The sequence below is a fragment of the Cyprinus carpio genome, chromosome B21, assembly GCF_018340385.1.
Source record: "Cyprinus carpio isolate SPL01 chromosome B21, ASM1834038v1, whole genome shotgun sequence".
NCBI lineage: Eukaryota > Metazoa > Chordata > Actinopteri > Cypriniformes > Cyprinidae > Cyprinus > Cyprinus carpio.
In genome coordinates, this window is record NC_056617.1 from 8850414 (window position 1) to 8872816 (window position 22403).

At 36.7% G+C, this 22403-nt stretch overlaps 1 long non-coding RNA gene across 1 annotated transcript in view; it reads right to left on the minus strand.

The window, feature by feature from the left end:
* Nucleotides 1-4574: 4574 nt before the first annotated feature.
* Nucleotides 4575-22403, minus strand: part of LOC122141319 — a 30093-nt gene continuing 12264 nt past the window's right edge. The window contains exons 3-4 of the long non-coding RNA XR_006157702.1: nt 15233-15341; nt 4575-4984 (exon numbers count right to left, since the gene is read on the minus strand). This is a non-coding gene — a long non-coding RNA (uncharacterized LOC122141319). The remainder of the gene's footprint in view (nt 4985-15232; nt 15342-22403) is intronic.

Consider the following 22403-nt stretch of genomic DNA (forward strand, 5'->3'; position numbering starts at 1 on the left):
CAGTGAAAATCAGAGGTAAAAAACAATATAAATATTGTTCAGTGTCTTGCACAGACCAATCGTTTTATGTCTTTACACATAAATGTATTGTCATGAGCCACAGGTTTTAATTGGCTTTTGCTTGTGTATGTTTTATGAAAGCCATGATTCCCATCCACTTACCTTATATGACAGACAGACGGTAATGGATTGAGTTAAAAATCTTTGTTTGTGTTCTACTGAAGAAACAAAGTCACCTACATCTTGGATGCCCTGGGGGTAAGCAGATAAACATCAAATTTTCATTTTTGGGTGAACTATCCCTTTAATTACTCACCCTCGTGTTGTTCCAAACCTGTAAGACCTTCGTTCATCTTTGGAACAACTTAACGACTTTATTCAACTTTACTGAGAGTGAGTAATTAATGACAGAATTTTAATTTTTGGTTGAACTATCCCTTTAAGCAGCATATTCAACCTTGTTAAGAGCTGTCCAGTCATGATGTTAACTTGTAGACCAACCCAGTTCGGCAGGCAAGTTTGTCATGATTAAAATAATGGATAAAGCAAAATTAGTTAACTAAGGTCTGTGCTTAATGATACTTATAGAAATGTTGTTCTACAACATACACTACCATTCAAAAGTCTATTTTAATATATTTTCAAATATAAGTTATTCTGCTGAATTTTCAGCAGTCACCACTCCAGTCTTAAGAAATCATTTTAATATGCTGATTTGGTGCCCATCAACATCTATTATTATTATTAAATGTGGAAAACAGCTGTGCTGCTTAATATTTTTGTGGAACATGTGTGCATCCTTGCTGAATAAAAATATTAAATTCTTTAAAAAAGATCTTACTGACACCAAATTTTAAATGGAGTGTAAACACAAAAATGTGAATTTCTAGTTTCTAAGAAATTGCTGCATAAGAATACAATGATTGAGCAGGAGATATCTATGGGAGTTATGGCTGTGTCATCCAAAGATATGTATAGGTAGATGCCCTGTTAGCGGCTGTTTCTATGGGCAGTTCTACATAAGCTGTCCGCCATATAAGAATGGTCAAAACAAGTCCGTACACACTCAAGAACAAGTTGCCTGTGTGTACGAATATCTATATCTGCAATAGATTCTAGCATATGATTTGGCTAAACTAACACAATGCAACAAGATGATACGGATCCTACCACTAGTTGTGCAAAAATTACACAATGGCCATGAACATATCTGAGGTAAAAGTAGAGAGAAATACTATGGAAAAAGTGGAAATCAAAGATGGAGGAAAAGAGAGAGAAGGTTGAAGAGAAAGAGGAAAAAGGTGCCAAGCTAATTAAAGAAAGCCTACAGGCAAAGCTAGGGGGCTGGGAGGATCGTCGAAGGAAGGTGTCATCACACACACATACACTTTCCTCTTCTCCTCTCCTCTTCTTTCTTTGGCCTTTGATAAGACAGAAGGTGCTAGACTGGGCCTCACCAGCACCAAATATAATCACGATAGAGTGAGAGAAAGTGTATGAGAGATGTGAGAGGTTTGTTTGGCTTTTTAAAGAGAGTGCTGCTCTGCTCTTGGCCTTGTTAGTGCTCATTAATGACTGAACTGCTTGCTGGCTGCATATCTGTTCTGTGACCTGTTTTTATGTTTTATTCAATGTGTGTATATGTTTGGTAATATGTGTGTGTGGTGCAGTTTGGTTTGTGTGTCAGGGGGTATGGCTTCATAAAAGTCAAGTCTGTCTATATGCGTGTGTGTGAGAACGAAGGAGAAATACTAAGAAAAGTTTAAGGAGTAATTTCCATTCTACCAAGTGGTTCAGTGTTTTCTTGCACACATTTACTCAAAACGTGGTCAAATGACTTTAATGCCTGAAACACCTGCTAAGAGATGTGCTAACAAGGTGCAGTCACACACATACACACACACACACACACACACACGGAAAGCTCAGTCTACCAACCCTGTAAAAAAGAGAAGGATTTTGAATACACATAAACATTAAGACAATAAGGCCCAGCTAAAACTCTTTGATAGCTTCTTAGGATTTATCAAAGTGACCAGAACTGCAATAATAATAATAATATTAATATGATCAAAAAGGTTTCCCAAACATTCCCACTGGTCAATCGCAAATGATAAAATCAAGTCTCATCCCACATATTGTCTTATTAAATATTCTATGTCACTCTGAATTATGTCACATTAGAAGTGAAGTCAAAGCCTTGTTTTTATCTTGTTGAATATGCTGATTCACTTCAAAGTTGTTTTTTAAAAGAAATAAATACTTTTAGTCAGTAAGTACATCGAAATGATCAAATGACAGTAAAGACATTTAAAATGTTACAAAATATTTCTGTTCCAATAAATGCTGCGTTTGAACTGTATATTCATCAAAGAATACTGAGAAGTGGTTTAAGCAGCAAAACTGTTTTTGAATTGATAATAAGAAATGTTTATTCATATTAGAATGATTTTTGGAGGATCATGTGACACTGAAAACTGGAGTAGTGGCTGCTGTAAATTCAGCTTTGCCTTCACTGGAATAAATTAAATATATATATATAAATATAAAAATATAAAAGTTATAACATAATAATATTCCACAATCTTACTGTTGTCTCTCTGTATTTTTTTACCAAATAAATGTAGCCTTGGTGACTTTCAAAAACATTAAAAATCTTACCAAACCTTTGAATGGTAATGTACATCATATGTCAGTTAAATAGGTTGTGAACAGCTATTCATGTTGACAAAAAAATCTGCTGTTTCCTTTAAATCTTCATTCGCTGTTTAAGTCTATAATTGTTGAAGTACCTTTGCACAGGCTGACATTTTTGTGAATGCCAGGTTTTGGTTGTTTAATTGCAATTATGTTATGTAAAATTACAATTACAAATCTCACTCTGCCAACAGAGGTCTTGCACAGACAGGTTGGGACCAGCACACTCACACCTCAGCACCCTGTCATCTCATCCCCCTCTTTCTACTCCCTCAGACCCTCTCTTCTGTAATGAGGAGAAAGAGAGAGAGAGGGGAGAAAACACTATTTTTGCAAGGGCTGAATAAACCACAATCCAGCCCAGAGTCCAAAAAAGAGATGGCTGAATTTCTGGAAAAGTGAAAAACGATGTGATATATCTGAGGTAAATTTTGTATCTAACCATGAAAATGTACATATGTTGTCACCTCACATATGTCATCTGATCTGTTTACAATACAACCAAACCTCTTTTCTCCCTCTTTCATGATAATGTCTGGATAATGGAACTGAGTGGAATGGTATATTTTTCATTATAGAAAGCGGTAGCCAATGTAGCCACTGCCATAGCAAAGTGTGTGTGTGTGTGTGTGTGTGAGTATTGATCACAGAGGGTTATTCTCCAGGCAGGGTTTATTAACCTCTGTGATAATGACAGAGCATTTATGTACACAGAGTCCCAGAGGAAATGTGGGATTACAGAAGACAGAGAACCTTTGGGTATGTTCAGAACAACAACACATTCTCACTCCCAACTCGTCACACATTGACGCTTGGTCAGGACCCCTTGCCATCACTTTTTGACACACAGGGTACCCCATTTTTTCATCTTGGTTGCTTTAAATAAGAAAAAAAAAGGTACTGGGAATTTTATTGTGATTAAATAAAATATTGGGTAATAATATTGCCATTATTGCATATAGGTTCGGGTGTTATATTTTCAATGTAAATGATCACAACAGTTTTATTTATATTACACTATTATGAGCACGTAACCCAACCCCTGAATATCTTTTGAATGAGATGTGAGCATGTTAACGGAGCAGGAATCAGCAATTAAAACCTTGTTTTACTCTCTTCTTTGCATAAAGACATCGTATGGCTTCAGAAGACTTGAAATGCAACACGACTTGTTTGCAATGCTTTTATACTGCTTGTTTACAGTCAGGTTTTGTAATAAAAACCTGTGACTGCACTTACATTTGCCTGTTACTTGTTCAGAAGTGGGTAGGTTTAGGGTAAGGGTGGGGTTAGGTGCTCCAATGAAAGTATAAATGTATATAAAATTATACATGCAACATGTTATGGTCATGTGGCAAATTGATGTTGCATACTACTACTTAAAATATTATTGCAGATTATCATTGCATATTTTATATTCTTTCATGTTCTATTTTAGATAGCATGCATAATGTAGTGCATACTATAGTTAAAGGTATATTACATTTCCAAACACATTGAGAATATGAAACAAATACTGTCTTTTGCAAGCTGAAAAATCAACACATGCTGATTACAACTGGAATTTAACCAACTGATTAACACTACGTAATGGGACCGTTTATCCAAAAATTAAAATTCTGTCATCATTTACTCGCCTTCATGTTGTTCCAAACCTGTATGAGTTTCTTTCTTCTGCCGAGCACAAAAGACATTTTTCAAAATATCTGTTAACCAAGAACTTGATGGTAGCCAATGACCACAGTATGGAAATAAAATACTATGGAAGTCAGTGTCTACTGTCAACTGTTTGGTTACCAGAATTCTTCAAAATATCTTCTTGATATTGAAATGAGCTTGAGTAAATGATAGAATTAATTTTTTTAAGTGAACTATCGCTTCTTCTTAAAATACAAGACCCAAAAATCTTCAAAACAAGTAAATAAATAATGTAGGAGGGATCTCAGTCCGTCTGATTTAAGAAGTGATACCATTAACGTGTTCATTATTGACACTAGAGCTATGACCAGATTCACTGTCCTCCATTCCTTGTCTCCATCTTTTAGTCCCTTCCCCCTCCGAAGCTACTGTGAACCAGCTTCCTCCATAATTACCAGTTATTAATTTTAAATGAGTCTGTTAAGGCGTTGCATGATTTTAATACTGGCTGTTAATATCAGATCAGATGAGATTGGGGGAAGAGGAGATGAGAGGGGGATGATGGAATGGGTGTCTTCTCTCAGCCATCATTAGAGAGGGATGACGTCCGTCCATCAGTCTGCCATTACTCCAGTCACTCACACACTTGCTGTAGATGGGGTAAAAATCAACTAACATTGACACATGGTCTTCTTTGAGACTTCTGAGACTTACTGTGTCCTAATAATGAAGATAAATAAAATATATTTATTTAAAATGTATTATAAAATAAAATGGCTGGTGACTAAAATAAGATAAAAGCCTGCTAATCACTGGCTGTGCTTCAAAAAGTCAAATAATTGAAAATTACTTCAATTTTGAGCACCATGTTACAAAACTAGTCTCTTTTTCAAATATACATACATACATACATATATATATACACACACACACACACAAACACACACACACATACACACACACACACACACACACAGTGCATTCAGAAAGTATTCAGACCCCCTTCACCTTTTTTAAATTTTGTTATGTTGCAGCCTGATACTACAAGTGTTTAAATGATTTTTTTTATCCCATTAATCTACACTCTGTACCTCATAATGACAAGGTGAAAACAGAATTTTAGTAATGTCTGTAAATTTATTAAAAATAAAAAACTAAAATATCACGTACATAAGTATTCAGACCTTTTACTCAGTACTTAGTTGAAGCACCTTTGGCAACAATTACAGGCTTGAGTCTTTTTAGGTATGACGCAACTAGCTTTGCGCACCTGGATTGGGGGATTTTCTGCCATTCTTCTTTGCAAATCCTCTCAAGGTCAGTCAGGTTAGATGGGGACCATCAGTGGACAGCCATTTTCAGATTTCTCCAGAAATGTCCGATAGGGTTCAAGTCAGGGCTCTGGCTGGGCCACTCTAGGAAATTCACAAAGTTGTCCCTAAGCCACTCCTGTGTGCTTAGGGTCATTGTCAAGTTGGAAGGTGAACCTTCAGCCCAGTCTGAAGTGCTGATCGCTGAGGTTTTCATTAAATATATCTGTCCTTTGCTCCATTGGGTTTCACTCAACCCTGACCAGTCTCCCAGTCACCACCACTGAAAAACACCCCCAGGCTGGTACCAGCACAATTTACTTTGGGGATGGTACCCTGCAGGTGATGAGCAGAGCTGGTTTCCTTCAAACATGATGCTTAGAATTGAGGTCCATCAGAGCATATAATCTTGTTTCTCAGAGTCTGAGGGTCCTTTAGGTGCTGTTTTGTAAATTTCAAGTGTGTTTTCATGTGTCTTCACTGAGGTGAGGATTGAGTTTGGCCACACTGCCATAAAGCCCAGATTGGTGGAGCGTTGCAGTGATGTTTGTCCTTCTGTAGGTTTCGCCCATCTGCATATATGATCATGGAGCTCAACAAGAGTGACCATCAGGTTCTTGGTCACCAGTCTAGACAAGGCCCTTCTCCATCAACTGCTCAGTTTGGCTGGGCGACCAACTCTTGGAAGAGTCCTGGTTGCGCCAAACTTCTTCCATTTAAGAATAATGGAATCCATTGTGCTCTTGGGAACATTCAGTGTAGCAGAATTTTTTTCTGTAGCCTTCTCCAGATCTGTGCATCAATACAATCCTGTCTCTGAGCTCTGCAGGCAGTTCCTTTGACCTCATGGCTTAGTTTTAACTCTGATATGCATTGTCAGCTGTGAGGCCTTTTATGGAAAGGTGTGTGCCTTTCCAAATCATGTCCAATCAATTTAATTTACCACATGTGGACTCCAATCAAGGTGTAGAAACATCTCAGCAATGATCAATAGAAATTGGAGGCACCTGAACCAAATTTCAAGTGTCTGAATACTTATGTAAATAAGAATTTTCTTTTTAATACATTTACAGACATTTCTAAAATTCTGTTTTCACTTTGTCATTATAGAGTGTAAACAGTTGTAGTATCAGGCTACAATATAACAAAACTGAGCAATCGGGTGGTGACCCATCGGTTGGGTTACTGTCCAGAAGGTTGCTGGGTTTGTCCATTTTACCCAGCACTGGGTTGTATTTAATCCAGCAGTTTTTAGAGTATATATATATATATATATATATAGAGAGAGAGAGAGAGAGAGAGAGAGAGAGAGAGAGAGAGAGAGAGAGAGAGGGAGGATTAAGAATTAAGAAGGATAAGCATCATGTAGGCAACATCATCGTGTCAGAGAATGTCTGGGCCACTTACAATTTAAAAACTCCAAATTAAACCAGATTTTTAACAATGTTTGCAGTCAATGTTACGACCAAAATCTTTCATAATGGTGCAAAAGTCAAAACGAGTTTATTTAAAATTTTAAAAACCATTAAAAAAATGTTCCCCTTTTTTGGTTTATCAAACTTAATATCAAGTTTGATGTTAATCATCAAACATTTTATTATTTTATTTGATTATTTTCTCCTTTAATTTGGAATTTGCATTGTATTATCAAAAGCTCTACAATTTCTACTGTTGCGTGGTATACACCATCTTTCCCAAAGCTACATTATATACTGAACCAACAGATTGTGTATGACGACAAACCCTCACAAAGACCTAAAAACTAACAACAACAGGTTGGCAGACAGGATATGACAAATGAACTACATGAAATGCATATGGTGTGAGAGATAAAACTTAAAGCAGCTTGGGATAGTATGAAAGAGAGAAAGAGTCCAAACCGGTCCAGTCATATGGAGAAACTCTCTCGCACTTCTCACATCTCTCTTTTCTTTCTCTCTCTTTCTCCTCACCCCTCTTTCACCTCTCTCTGTCTCTGTGTTCTGTATTCCAGGGTCCTTTCAGTGCCTAAAGTGGCGCTTGCTGCAGCTGAAGTGTCTGTGCATGTGTGCCCGAGCCTGCAATTCACCAATTTCACTGCTAATTAGCCTACAAAGCCGGCGCCTCGCAGGGGGAGCAGAGGAGGGGGTGGCGCACGCGGGGGGTCCGGGGCCCGGGGGCTGAGAGGAGGAGGAGGATAAAGGGGAGGGGAGGGGTGCTGGCACAGCTGACACATATGGCTGGGTACCAGAGACTGTGTGAAAAGGGTGGAGGCGGAGAAAGAGAGGCTGAGTAAGAGAAGGAGGGGAGGAAATGAGAGGATGATGTGAGGTAAAGGAGTGAGCCGTTCTTGTACAAGCACATGATACAGAGAGAAGGTGCAGATGGAGAAGAGGAAAGGCACAGAGCCAGAGGAACACTTTCACATGACTCACGTCAGGGCTTCAATGCACCTCTTAAAGCAAACGCCACGCTCCGCTTTGACCTCCACATGAAAAGCTGTGCAGATAGTGTCACAGCAAGGTGATTTTACGAGGTCGCTAGATAGAAAGAAAGCAGGCTGGGTGCATAGTGAATAGGGAAAACATGCATTTGAGATTAGAGCAGAAGAAAGTCCTGCCAATGGCTTTGATACGTTGCAGAAATCAAAAACAACTTTTACTTTGATTAATTTAAATTATAAGAAGGGGCGTTTTTAAATATTTTTTTGATTTGTTCAGTGGTTTCATCTGGTAGGTAAGTAAACTGTGCATGTTGATAGGGTCACAGACACTAGATGAAAAACACCACTTAATGTCAATAAAATATTGCTACCAATCATATAACCATATACAGTTAGGATAGAGAAAAAAATAAAAACAACTAATTTTAGTACATGTTTTTCTGTCACTTGGCAGAAGTAGTTAAATTGGGCAGATGATAACATATGCTGCACTCTTGAAAGCATGAACAAAGCTACAGAACAGGTACAAATATGACTTAGACTATACTAAAATAACTTGCATAATTTGAAGTTGCAACACTGACACACTGACATTTAAAATTTGGGGGTCAGTTAGATTTTGGAATGTTTCTGAAAGAAGTCTCTCTTGGTCATCAAGGCTGCATTCATTTGATCAAAATACAATAAAACAGTAATACTGTGAAATATTATTTCAATTTTTAAAAGTTTTCTATTTGAATATATTTTAAAAAGTAATTTATTCCTGTGATGCAAAGCTGATCAGAAGACATTACTCCAATCTTTAGTGTCACATAATCCTTCAAAAATCATTATAATATACTCACCCGGTGCTCATTTCTTATTATTATCAATGTTTAAAACAATTAATGTATTTAAGGAAACTTTGATAAACTTTTGTCAGGGTTCTTTGATGAAAAGAAAGTTACTGCTGAATAAAAATATTAAATACTTTAAAAAAAAATAGTGTAAATATGGTTAATGCCAACCAACTATAATGATCAGTCTGGACACTTAACAAAAACTAGATGAGAACCACTGATCTAAAAATGAGACAAAATCAAATTGCTTAAAGTTGTTAAAATCACCTGTGCAATTTGTCTGCTAATCTTTGGCTATGTTTCAGAATCAGAATCAGAAATAGTTTTATTCGCCTGGTGTGCGCAAACACGCAAGGAATTTTATTTCCTTTTTTTGTGCTGCTCCTGGTACATACATACATATATGCATACATACATACACATCTGACATGAGAACATGACATGTGTTGGATGTGAGTATTCCCAGCCTCACTAGCTGCTGCCTGTCTTGTCAGGAAGCTGGTGATCCACTGACAAATGGAGGTGGGCACGGAGAGCTGAGTGAGATTATTCTGAAGGGTGTCCGGGATGATGGTGTTGAAAGCGGAGCTGAAATCCACAAAAAAGATCTTTGCATAAGTCCCTGGTCTGTCCAGATGTTGGAGGATTTAGTGCAATCCCATACTGACTGCATCATCCACAGACTTGTTTGCTTGGTAATCAAACTGAAGGGGGTCTAGCAAGGGTCCAGTGATGTCCTTCAAATAGGCCAACACCAGTCTCTCAAATGACTTCATGATCAAAGATGTTAAAGCAACAGGTCTGTAGTCATTAAATCCTGTGATTTTTGGTTTCTTGGGTACAGGGATGATGGTGGAACATTTGAAGCAGTGGAAAGTTTCGAAATGTCAGCAGCAAATAGGGTTAAAGTTGAAATGAATTGAACTTTGAGCTCAGTGGTAAATGCTGATGCTTCCCTCCACACAGTTCAAAAATTGGAAAGCGTTACAGAAAGGGCAGTAACCTCAAGACAGAAAGAAACCAAAACTGGAATGGCTCTCTACAGCTGACGTGGAAAAACAGAGTTGTTAGACACGGGGATGGCCACAGGGGGCGCTGTAGCTGAGTATGGCTGGAGTACTTTAGAGTGGAGCAGCAGGGGTAGGCTGAGTGGGGATGCCCAGGTCTGGTAAGCCTACACTGGGCACAGCTGCACAACAGCCAGCCCTGGCACCATCCAAATGCCCTGGCAGACATGGAGGGTCTTAGAGCCTAACTAAAACACACACACACACACACACACACACACACAGAAATGTACAATCCACCCAGTCTGGTAGCTGCCAACAGCCCTAACACCGTCTCTGCCATGTTGGCATCCATCCTGCCACCTATCGCTGACGGGGACGGTTTCCACAGAGACCGGAGTTTGGCACAACGCCCAGGAGAGCACTGGAGTATGGCATTGGCAGCGTTTGTATAAGCTTAGGCTTGTCTCTCTCTCCCGTCTCGGTCTCCTTGTCTCATTCTCACTCTCTCTCCCTCTGATTTGCTGTTTGTTTGTTGTTTTTGTTTGTCCTCTGTCTCCCGACGCTTGTATATTTAAGGCTGTGGATGTGGAGGTGGAGAAAAGGATTATTCCGGAGGCACACAGGGGTCTCACACCTCTGGGGTACCACGACCACCTTGAGAGAACGCTGTAATGCTCTCACACCCACAATCACAGGCACTTGTAAACACCATCACAAAGAAATTTACACCCTATCAGCTCTAGCGACAACATATGTGACAACATATGAACTTATGTATGTGTTTATATCATATACATTAAGCACAATCTCGGTATAGAGAGTCTCTGAGGCATTTCGCACCACCTCGAGCAACTACTACTCCCAACATTTGGAGCTAAAGGGGTAAATGCCAACATGACAGCTGTAATTGTTTGAACTGAATATGTTCACCTAAAGCCCTCATCTTAATCCCAGTGGACAGATGCCATATAAAATCCCTCTTTAAAATGAAAACGAAAACAGTGTAAACATTCTGTCGACAAACGCTGCCAGGAAGCCCTATACGACAGACTTATACGGATCTCAAAGTGAAACATTACTGTGTAAAGCTAGCCATAATTCCAGTTTATTCACTCTTAAAAAACAAAACCTACATAAAGTGCAGATGGCAATTTTGTTAAACTTGACTGCAGTATTTCTGACAGCCCACAAAAGGAAGTTAATACTAAACACCCATGCCAAGTAAAATCAGATCCTTCACAATTACCACTGAAACAGATTTTTGCATACTATTGGCTTTTGTACATGAAATTTTGGTTGTACAACTTTAGCATATAACTCTATGAAATTTTTTTTAATACAATCTTTGTATGTTCCAATATATATTAATATATATTGTATATATATATATATATATATATATATATATATTATATAATATATATATATATATATATTTATATATATATACACACACACACACACACACACACACATACATACATAATAAATAAATAAATAAATAAATATATATATATATATATATATATATATATATATATATATATATATATATATATATACACACACATACACAGTGCCGTGAAAAGCTTTTCATCCCCCTTCCTGTTTTTTTTTCTTTTTTTTTTGCATATTTGTCACACTTAAAAGATTCAGATCATCAAACAAATTTTAATATTCACAAAGATAATGCAAATGAATACAAAATGCAGTTTTTAAGTAATGATTTCATTTATGAAGGGAAAAAGCTGTCGAAACCTACCTGGCCCTATGTGAAAAATTAATTGCCCCCTCCTGTAAAAGATCATATCATAAAAGAACTGTGATTAACCACAATATTTTAAAAAAGCGGAGTTGAATTTTTACAAGCCACACCCAGGCCTGATTACTGCCAGACCTATTGAATCAAGAAATCACTTAAATAGAAGCTGTCTGACAAAGTGAAGCATGCTTAAAGAGCAACACATCATGTGATCTAAAGAAATTCAAGAAAAGATGAGAAACAAAATAGTTGAAAATTACCAAAATTACTCCAAAAGCACAAAGGCAACTCATCCAGGAGGTCATAAAAGAACCCAGAACAACATATACAGAACTGCAGGCCTCACTTGCCTCAATTAAGGTCAGTGTTCATGATCCAACCATAAGAAAGAGACTGGGCAAAAACAGCATCCATGGGAGAGTTCCAAGGCAAAAGACATTGTTGACCTAAAAGAACACAAAAGCTCATCTCACATTTGACAAAAATATCTTGATTATCCCCAAGACTTTTGGGCAAATATTCTGTGAACTTTTTGGAAGTGTGTCCAATAACATCTGGTGTAAAACCAACACAGCATTTCATTAAAAGAACATCATACCTACAGTCACACATGGTGGTGGTAGTGTGATGGTCTGGGTCTGCTTTGGAGCTTCAGGACCTGGTGACTTGCCATAATTGATGGAACCATGAATTCTGCACTCTATCAGAAAATCCTGAATGAGAATATCCGGCCATCAGTTTGTGATCTCAAGCTCAAGCGCACTTGGGTTATGCAGCAGGACAATGATCCCAAACACACCAGCAAGTCCACCACTGAATGGCTCAAGAAAAACAAAATTAAGGTTTTGGAGTGGCCAAGTCAAAGTCCAGACTTAAATCCGATTGAGATGCTGTGGCATGACCTTAAACAGTCCATTCATACTCGAAAACCCTCCAGTGTGGCCGAATTAAAACAATTCTGCAAAGAAGAGTGGGCCAAAATTCCTCCACATCGATGTGAAAGACTCATTGCCAGTTATCGCAAACACTTGATTGCACTTGTTACCACCATAGGGTGGCCATATTTACTCGGGTTATATTTGTGTAATATTAAAATTAGTTTGATGATCTGAATCATTCAAGTGTGACAAATATGCAAAAAACAGGAAGGGGGCAAAAACTTTTTACACCACTGCACCACTGTATGTATGTACAATGTTTGCACATAATTGTTTGTACAATTTTTGTGCATTATTTGCATATGTATATATAATTTTGAATACAACTGTACATATTCTGTACATATTGCATACATATTTTTTGCATTGTTTTTTGCATATACAAACAATTCCTGTAAACAAATGTTAGTGCATTTTTGCATATAAATGTACAAAATTTCTTAATCTATAATTGAGTGTGCAATTTTGCATACATTTTTACATTCTATTTAAATGTCACTGTACAAGCTACAATTGCGTGCAACTGTACTGTATGTGCATTTTTTTGCATAAACTTGTGCATGCAATTTTGTGTAGAATTGTTTGCATTTTTTATATAAACGTACACAAAATTTTAGCGTTGTGTACAATTGCACATACAATATTTGTAAACGGTTGTATGTGCAATTATTTTACTTGCTTGACATTTTTTCAATTTATATTATTCATTTAGAATCTATAATAAAGCATATGAATATGATAATATTTCAGACTGATCACAAATCATTTGTCAAAAGCCAAAGGCCCGAAAATCCACTTCACCCCTTCTCTCAGGATCAGATTTGGGCAGCACTGAGCCACCCCTCTCTATAAGAACACTTGCAGAAGTCCAAAATCACGTCTTCCCTTTTTCTACTACCTTCAGATGAGCTCCACAATGAATGAAAAGGCAGTTCTATCCGTAACACTCCTCGTTTAAATATTCTCCCTTCTGCCTGTCCCCCACTCCCCCTTCTCTCGCTGGTCTGCTTTATTTTATTCCTGGGTGCAAGCTGAATTTAATAAATATATGCAAATGTGTGCGGCGGAACATGACGAGTTTAAATCAGTCTGCGCTGCTCTTTGAGCGCTGGTGAGATTGAGGCTGAGAGCTGACCCCGGGTTAATCATTTTTCACTTCCCTATCGCATTCAATTCTGCTGCTGCCAGTGTACGTGTGTGTGCGTGTGCTCGGGCGTACGCGTGTGCCTAGGTGTGGGACTAAGTGAGTGAGTGCATCTCTGCGTGTGTTTGTCCGTGTATTATTAATACAGAGGGAGGTAAGTCATGTTCATGTTTTTTGAACAGATCAATGAAGATAAAGTCTTTCATTTATCTTATCACAGATGAATCTTAAACAGTAAATAAGGAATTTTAGTGGGAGAAAATATTCTTCCTCACACATATTTACTCACTAAAACAATCACCTCATGACCTGTTGTTCTCACCTCTCTTTCTCTCTTCGTTTACTCTATTCTCCAGAAAGCACAAACTTAAAAATGCAAAGCTTCTGTTCTTAAGTACATCTTAAGCCTTCTTTTTTCATTTCTGTTTTATACCCCTTTACGTTCATTTCTTTTAAGCATTTGCAAGCATTTTTCACATTTTCTCCCTTTTCTGCTCTCATGCTGTTATTCCACTACAATTTTAGAAAATATGCTACAAATATTTTTTCTGCAACTTCTAAAAGAGCTCAACCTTGTGTTTTTCCATAACTTCATATATTTATATATCTTATTCAGATATTTACTATTGGTACTCATGAATAAAACACACAATGGAGTTCAAAAGTCTGAGACCACACTGAAAATCTGGAATTCAAAATGTAATGCAGGATTTTTAATTCACTAACCAAATAAGCAAATTTGTGACACTGATCATGTAAACCTTTGTTCAGATATTCTTACTTCTGTTGAAGCTCAAGATTAAAGATTTTTCAAATCATGCTGGAGAACATAATCATCAGGGTTTATACAAATTTGTGGAGTTCATGCAGTTTGAATTTTGCTGCCATTAAAAATAAAGGAGGGCAAACCAAATATTCAGATGTAGCAAATTCACGTAAATATATTTTTCAACTTAATTTTTCACTCAAATTGTTGCGCTAATAACACTTCAGTTCAAAAGTTTAAGGTCAGTAATTTTTTTTCAAGGTTTCCATAAAAAATATCACGCAGCACAACAGTTTTCATAATACTAAGAAATAATAAGTTATTTGAGCACTAAATCAGCATATCAGAATGTTTTCAGAAGGATCATGTGACTCTGAAAACTGGAGTAATGATGCTGAAAATTCAGCTTTAACATCACTGAAGTGAATAAAAAAAATATTAAAATATTAATATTTAAATTTTTATTCTGTAAAAACATATTTCACAATAATACTGTTTTTACTCAGTGAGCTTAAGAGTCTCTTTCAAAAACATTATGAAACTTACCAAACCCAGTTGTGGAGTAATTTGTAAAGAAAAAAAAGTTTACTAAATTAGAAAAATGCTTAATTAAAAAACATTCACTGGTCACCTCTGACTTTTAGACAGCATGATCTCACACACTATATAATCAGCTACAAATGCAAAAAATGGCCCACATCCATACCTCAAAAATGAGCTAAATGATGCCCATGCATGCTTATGAAGAGTTATGGTCCACTGGAGAGGTCAAAGGTCAGATCTGTACTGCTATGTTTATTCCACTGCAGCTCCATCTACAGGAAGAGAAAGGCAAAAAATGAACTGACACAGGTGCAATAAGGTAAAACCATGATCTCTCTGAAACCTTGAATTTCATAGAAGATCATCTTTCATTCTAATGTTGCAATGTACCATAATATATACAAGAAGTGAACCTTGAAAATGTGCCTTTGCATGTTCTCTCTCTTACAGTATGTTTTCCACATTCACACAGACCTCTGGGATAGCACCCCCCTCTTCCTGTCGTCAGACATGTCTGTGCCCGCCTAACTGATCTAAGTTCTAATCAAACATCATTTAGACTGCATCTCACCCCATTCCCGCAGGAACAACCACCCCAGTGACGGTCGCCAGGCAACCACCCTCTCATTTCTGAAGTGTCAGTTTGCATTATTGTCTTCACGCTCTCTAGTGATACCCAGAGTCTTGCATACTCACACACACTTCGACATGGACACACACATGCACCTACAGTCACGTACTCAAATGTGCTTCTTAACATTTTCGAAAAAGAATCTGCAAGCATTTTGATAAATTTTGTTGTCAAAATTCATATAGCTGACTTTTATATATCATGTGTTTTTTCATATGCATCCATAAGCATTCACTGTACTGCTGTCAGAAAGTGGTGTTAAAATGTGTGGCACAAACAGACCCTGGAAAACCATTTTCCATGTTCACCTGCCAAAGTAAATATTTGGCACTAATCTGCTATAGATTGTACAGCGTGAAGACCAAACAGAGAGAGGAGAATTCACAAACACACAGAATAATGTATATGAAACACACACACATACAAATATGCTGAGTATGTATATTTGAAATAATCTCATGCCACTCGACTCAATACACACAAACCGTATTTGTAGATCTGAAAATTGTAAAATGACAGATGAAGATAGTCATCTCACTGATGGCGACATCACTCATATACATATAAAGCGGGAGAAGAGAGAGAGAGAGAGAGAGAGAGAGAGAGAGAGAGAGAGAGAGAGAGTCAGAAAGACAAATTTGTGAAACACCTACTGTGTTATTTAGTTTTGTTTATATGCTATTATATCTAATATTTTGAGTGAGATTTTAGTTTTATGTTTTTTGTTTATTCAATTTTTTTTTGTTTTTGAAATAAGTCTCTTATGCTCACCAAAGCTGCAAAAAAAACCACAACCGGTCAGATGTATATATTATAAGTGTATAAAAATTGAGTGAAAAAAAAAAAAGTTTAAAATTTATACACATTTTTTATTTCTGAATTTTCTTTAGTTTTATGTACTATTGTACTATTTATCAATATTTTGAATGAGATGTTGTTATATATTTTCAGTTGTCATGCTTATTTTAGTTTAAGTTGTAATAATTTTGTTTTGCTTTTGTTTATTATTATTAATAATAATAATGATAATAATAATATTTTTTAAATACTTCTATCTAGCTTTAATTTTTATTAGTATTAAAGTATTATTATTATTTTTTTTTACTCTTTAGTTAGTCACCAAGGCAACATTTTTTTTTTTTAAATGTAAAGCTTTTTATTTAATGTTTATATTTGATTTCAGCTTCAATTACTGAAAATTATTTTGCTAGTTTTAAGTCAAACTTTAAGGTCCAATTCTCACTAACACATCACTAACTATGACTTTTGCCTTAGTAAACAACTAATTTGCTGCTTATTAATAGTTATTAAGGTAGTTGTTGAGTTTAGGTATTGGGTAGGATTAGGGAAGTGGAATATGGTCATGCAGAATATATGCTTTATAAGTAATAAACAACCAATATAGGCATCCTAATAATCCTGGTCCCTGTACTAAAGTGTTACCATTTAGTTACACTGTAGTACAACTATGTATACTGTTACCGGTATACGTCACTGGGTAACACATTTGCATAATCCCCACCTGCCTGAGAAATATGAACAGAGTCTGACCTGCCCACCTGTTGTGTGCATGTCATTTTACCAAGGACTGATTCTCTAGAGTTAATGTGGGAGAGACGAGCGAGTAGGCTGTGATACAACTGTTCTGTGTTCTGATTAAAAGTTAAGACAGTCTTTTGTCTGTTGTTCTTCAAACATTACAGTAGACATATTTTGGCTTACAAACTGTATTGTTTCATCAGTTAGTCAAGTTAGCACTCGGCTAACTTATCCACCTAGTGTTCACAGTTTAACAGATAAACTTTAGCTGTGGGCATGGTTCGCTTGCATATGTGTTTTTGTATTTTATGTCATTATTATAAGAATGGATTGGAGCACTTTATTATTGTTTTATGTAAAGGTGCTTTGTCAATGATAGCGATGGCTAAATGGCTCAAGGACTCCTCTTTGTGCCAATCACAACAGGCTTGGCCAGCTGACCAATCAGAGCAGAGTAGGCTTATGGAAGGGAGGGGTTTGCTCCAAACTTGATTGGAACGAATTGTTTCGAAATCATTGGCAAATGACTCTAACATTAAATGTATATTTTGAGAAAATTACAATGTTTTCTGACCTTAGATGCATTTAAACCTGTTGTAGGGGACTCCAACACAATATTAACATAACACTGCACCTTCACAAAACATAATTGCATAACCAATGGTTTAAACCAGTAAAATAACTTGCCAACCAACCTAGCAAAACTTTAGCAATCACTTAGCAACCACCCACAACACAATAGCGTTGTTGCTGCACATTTTCCATCACCAGAAACCAGTCAAAATCTAGATTATTTTTAGGTCTTTCACATTTTTTTAAGAATTTTGAATTTGAATACTGCATGCTGTAGAAATGCATTGCTATTGAGAGGAGCAGAAGTAAGTATATGTGTATAATATGGGAGAAACATCTAATTTTTAGCACATGCATTCACAGCAACATTTCTCATCATCTCTCTCTCTCTCACTGTCTTTGAATGCCTCCACCCATGAAAAATTTGCCTGTCTATTTTCAAAAAATTTGTTTCAGAAATGCATGTAATTTCTGCCTGGATTCATAGCTTCATTTAGCTGTCACTCTTTCTCGTTTACTCTCCACCTACTCCCTCGACTCTTTCTCCAGCAGCATGTTAACTTATACCAGATTGATGAGAGCTTGTCCTTGTAACGCCTACTAGTTTATGCTTTACAGATTAAACAAACCTGAATTGCAAGAAAATACAGATCTAGAATAAACCCAGATCTTTCAATAAAACTACAAAATAATACAAAAAAACCCAACTTCTTCTTAGGTGTAATGTGAGAAGGCTACTGACAAATAAGATAAATCTATAATTGCATGTCGTCTCTGCTAGCTTTAACAGTTTACGGAGCAGCCGTCTCGGTACCACAATGTGAGGAGACTCGCATCTCCAAGGGTGACAAAATTTGCTGTGAATTGTTCACTAGGTTTCGAGTGAACATTCCCACTTGGCCTCCACGCACCTCTAAAGTGTTGACAGATGATACAATCTGTTTATTCTGTGTATGTTGCTTGATATACAGTACGTTTTGTATACTTTTCTATTCATGCAAGTCTATTTTTTGTGGTTTCTGATTGTGTGTGTGCATCTGTGTCTTTTGTGTGTGTGAATCCGGTGCCAGTTAGGAGAGAGGAGTGAGCTGAATGCATTAGCACCGAGCGAGCACGGCTGTGAATATTGTCAGTAAATATGATTCATAAAGAATGTGGTGGCTTAACAGCCCGGCACTAGGTGGGAACACGTCAAAGAGGCTCACCCAATTACCACACTCTTAGAGTGAGGCAGCTGTTCATTTTTTAGGACTCTGGAAATGTGTTAGATGTACCACTTAATTTCCTGGCTGTCGAATGCAAACCCGGGGATATCATGTTCCTTTTTTCGCTTGTTTGTTGCATAATTTTCTTTTCTTGCGGCAAGTCAATTATTCAGATGCGCACAACCTAAAATGACCCTGTTTGGGATGTAGAGATCATTTAAAGACCCGTCAGTGCAAAGGAGCTACTCTGTTAAAAGGGAAAAGGAACAAATAAAGGGCTGAAAGGTAACGTGTGTTTCATCAGTCAACAAAGAATATATTCTCTGACACGATGGGCTGTTTTGTAGTTGAAACAAAATTGAAATTTTAACCTCCCCAGGTTTATGGTATGGTTAGGCCATTTTATCAAAAAGCAATACACTAAATTTACATTTGCCTTATTTTTAGCTTGTAATAAAGTTTGGTCATAGCTCAGCTATAAAATCAAAATACACTACCATATATATATATATATATATATATATATTTAAGATATATATAAAATAAATAAATACATAGCAAGGATGCATTAAAATGATCAAAAGTGACTTTTACATTGATCTTATTCCAAATAAATGCTTTTTCTTTTGAGCTTTTATTATTTTCAACCATTACCAGTACATTTTCTGCTAAATTTACGAATATTTCCTTCAACCCTAAAACACAATGCAATACATAATTCAGAATACAGGTAAAATGCCTATAAAAATTCATATTAACAGTACACTGGGCTGTATTTTTATGGAATTTTCATAGAGTGAATGGTTTCTGAAGGATCATGTGACTCTGAAGACTGGAGTAATGGTTGCTGAAAGTTCAGCTTAGGAATAAATTACATTTTAAAATATATTACAACAGAAAACAGTTCTTTTAACTTGTAATAATATTTCACAATATTAGTTTTTTTGATCAATCACTAAATTCAACAACAAAAAAAAATATAATTAATCATAGAAACAGCACACTTTTAAAGCAGAATAAATTGTTTTACAACATAAAACAACAGGCATACTGTTCAAAATTAACATCATTCTGGTGTCAGACATTAAACGGAACATGTTTACAGTTCATGATAAACTTTGCTGTGACACTTGTATTATCTGTAGGGGAACTGACTTTATACTTCCAATAAAAATCACCTTGACATCAGTTACTTAAAAGTAATTGAAAAAATGCCAAAGAAAAGTTCTGAGGAAAGGTCTAGCATCGGATGAGACTTAGTTTTATATTTTGCATCTAATGCAAAGAAATTCATACACTTTAACGTGTGACCTACGTGTCCTTTATGGGAACCACTGTTTTCAAAGTAATTTTATGTGACGTTAATAGTTCAAGGGAAAACCTGACAGATTAAATAGCTAATTTGTTAACCACCAGTATGTGTTTTCATTAGTTATTTGCATTACCAGGATGCTACTCATCATTAAATACCACCTATTAGTCTAGCTGTCTACACACCTGTGTACATGTATATGAAAACAGTTTGTATTGAGTTGTGCTAAGATATATTAAGTTGCAAGCAAACGCACACACATACACACGTAGGCTGACACAAGGGGGATATGTGCAGATGGTACGCAGGGTGTATTGAGAGGGTACAGAAGGTGCAAACATATGGTGTGTGACAGAGAGCAAAGTCACTGAAACCTCCAGCTTCAAAAGAGGTTTGGTGCCCGGCGCTGCACTTTGACGCCAGGTGAAGCTGCTCTTTTGTATTGGGCCAAGTTCACTTTGGCTGATTCGCCGGTAATTTTGGTACTTTTCTATGTCTTGATCATGTAGGGACCCTTGCTGTCTATTGGAGGGTCTCAAAGCTCTCAGATTTCAACAAAAATATCTTAAAGGGGTCATGAAATGAGAAACCAAATTTGCCTTGATCTTTTGGAATATAAGAGGTCTTTGTACCATTAAAACGTCCTGCAAGTTTCATAGCTTAAGACGTCCTCCCCATTTAAACGAGCCATTTATTTAATCAAGCTCTAAATACAGCTCGTTCTGGATCCATGGTAAGAAGTGACGTCACGGTGCGAAGTGAGGTTCCAACCATTTGCATATGACTGCCTCCAGCACAAGACAACTACGCTCATTTCGTATCGTTGTCGCGCCGCGCGCCTCACAAGTGTTCAGTCGACGGACAGCGAGTGGGTCTGTGTACAGGAAAATTACAATGCCACGCAGATGTGCTCAAACATATAAGGTTTTATCATTGCAAGAGCCATCGCTTCGAATGCATCACCCGATACTAAACAGTTACGCTCAATCCGCAAATGTTCTGGCTGGGGGTGTTAATAATTGATCCATAGGCACTTTCGTTAGCCAATCATAACAGTGGGCGTTAACACTGAACTCTTAAAGGGGAAACAACCCCAAAACAGGCTGTTTGAATCAAAGGATGAGAAACAGGGTGGGAAAATGTCATAATTCACTACATTTTAAAAGTTTTTTTTTTTTTTTTTTTTTTTTTAAACTATAGTAATACTATAATTGCACCTAGGGGACCATAATAATAAAATAAAAAAACCCATGTCATGACCCCTTTAAATTGTGTTCCGAAGGTCTTACGGGTTTGGAACAACATGAGGGTGAGTAATTAATGACGGAATTTTCATTTTTGGGTGAACTATCCCTTTAAGTTTTAGTTTTGAGTTTTACTTTAGTTTTAATTATTTTAGTACTTCACATTAAAGTAAAGTAAAATGAGAAATGCTGCCTTGATAACTAGTTAAAATAAAATGTTTTTTGATATTTCATTTTATCTCAGTTAATATTTATTTTTAAGTAATGAAATTTTTTTTTGTGGTTTTAGCATTGGTTTTAGTTAATGAATAAACCCGCTATTGCCATGGCTGTGTGCAGATTATTTTTTTAAACAAAGAAGTGCTAACATTTACTTGCCAAAAAGGTGTCAATAGTTTTCTGTTTTTTAATTTCTAATTTGTTGGGTGCATGCTCTGTCAAAATATAACTATTTTAAACAGCTAAAGAGAATTCATAAACACATAAACTAAAAACAAACCAAAGCAACATATAATCGAGTCACAATAGTCCCTGGACATCCATCTCAACACCCATTTACACACTAGTCTATAACAGAGCTGACAAAACATCCACATACATTGTGAATAGGCAGTTAAAGTACCCCTCTGCAACCCCCCTTTCACTCGTCAGGGCCTGTCCCAGCCCAAAAGGTTAATATTTGAAGGTGGATGGCCATAAATATGGAGAGAAGGACTTTTAATTAAATAAGCACTTCTTAAATGCTCTCTGGGGCAGCACTGCTTTTGTTTAAAGATGATTGATTGACTGCTATCTCTCCAAGCTAAGTCATTTGTTTCCCCTCTCCTTCC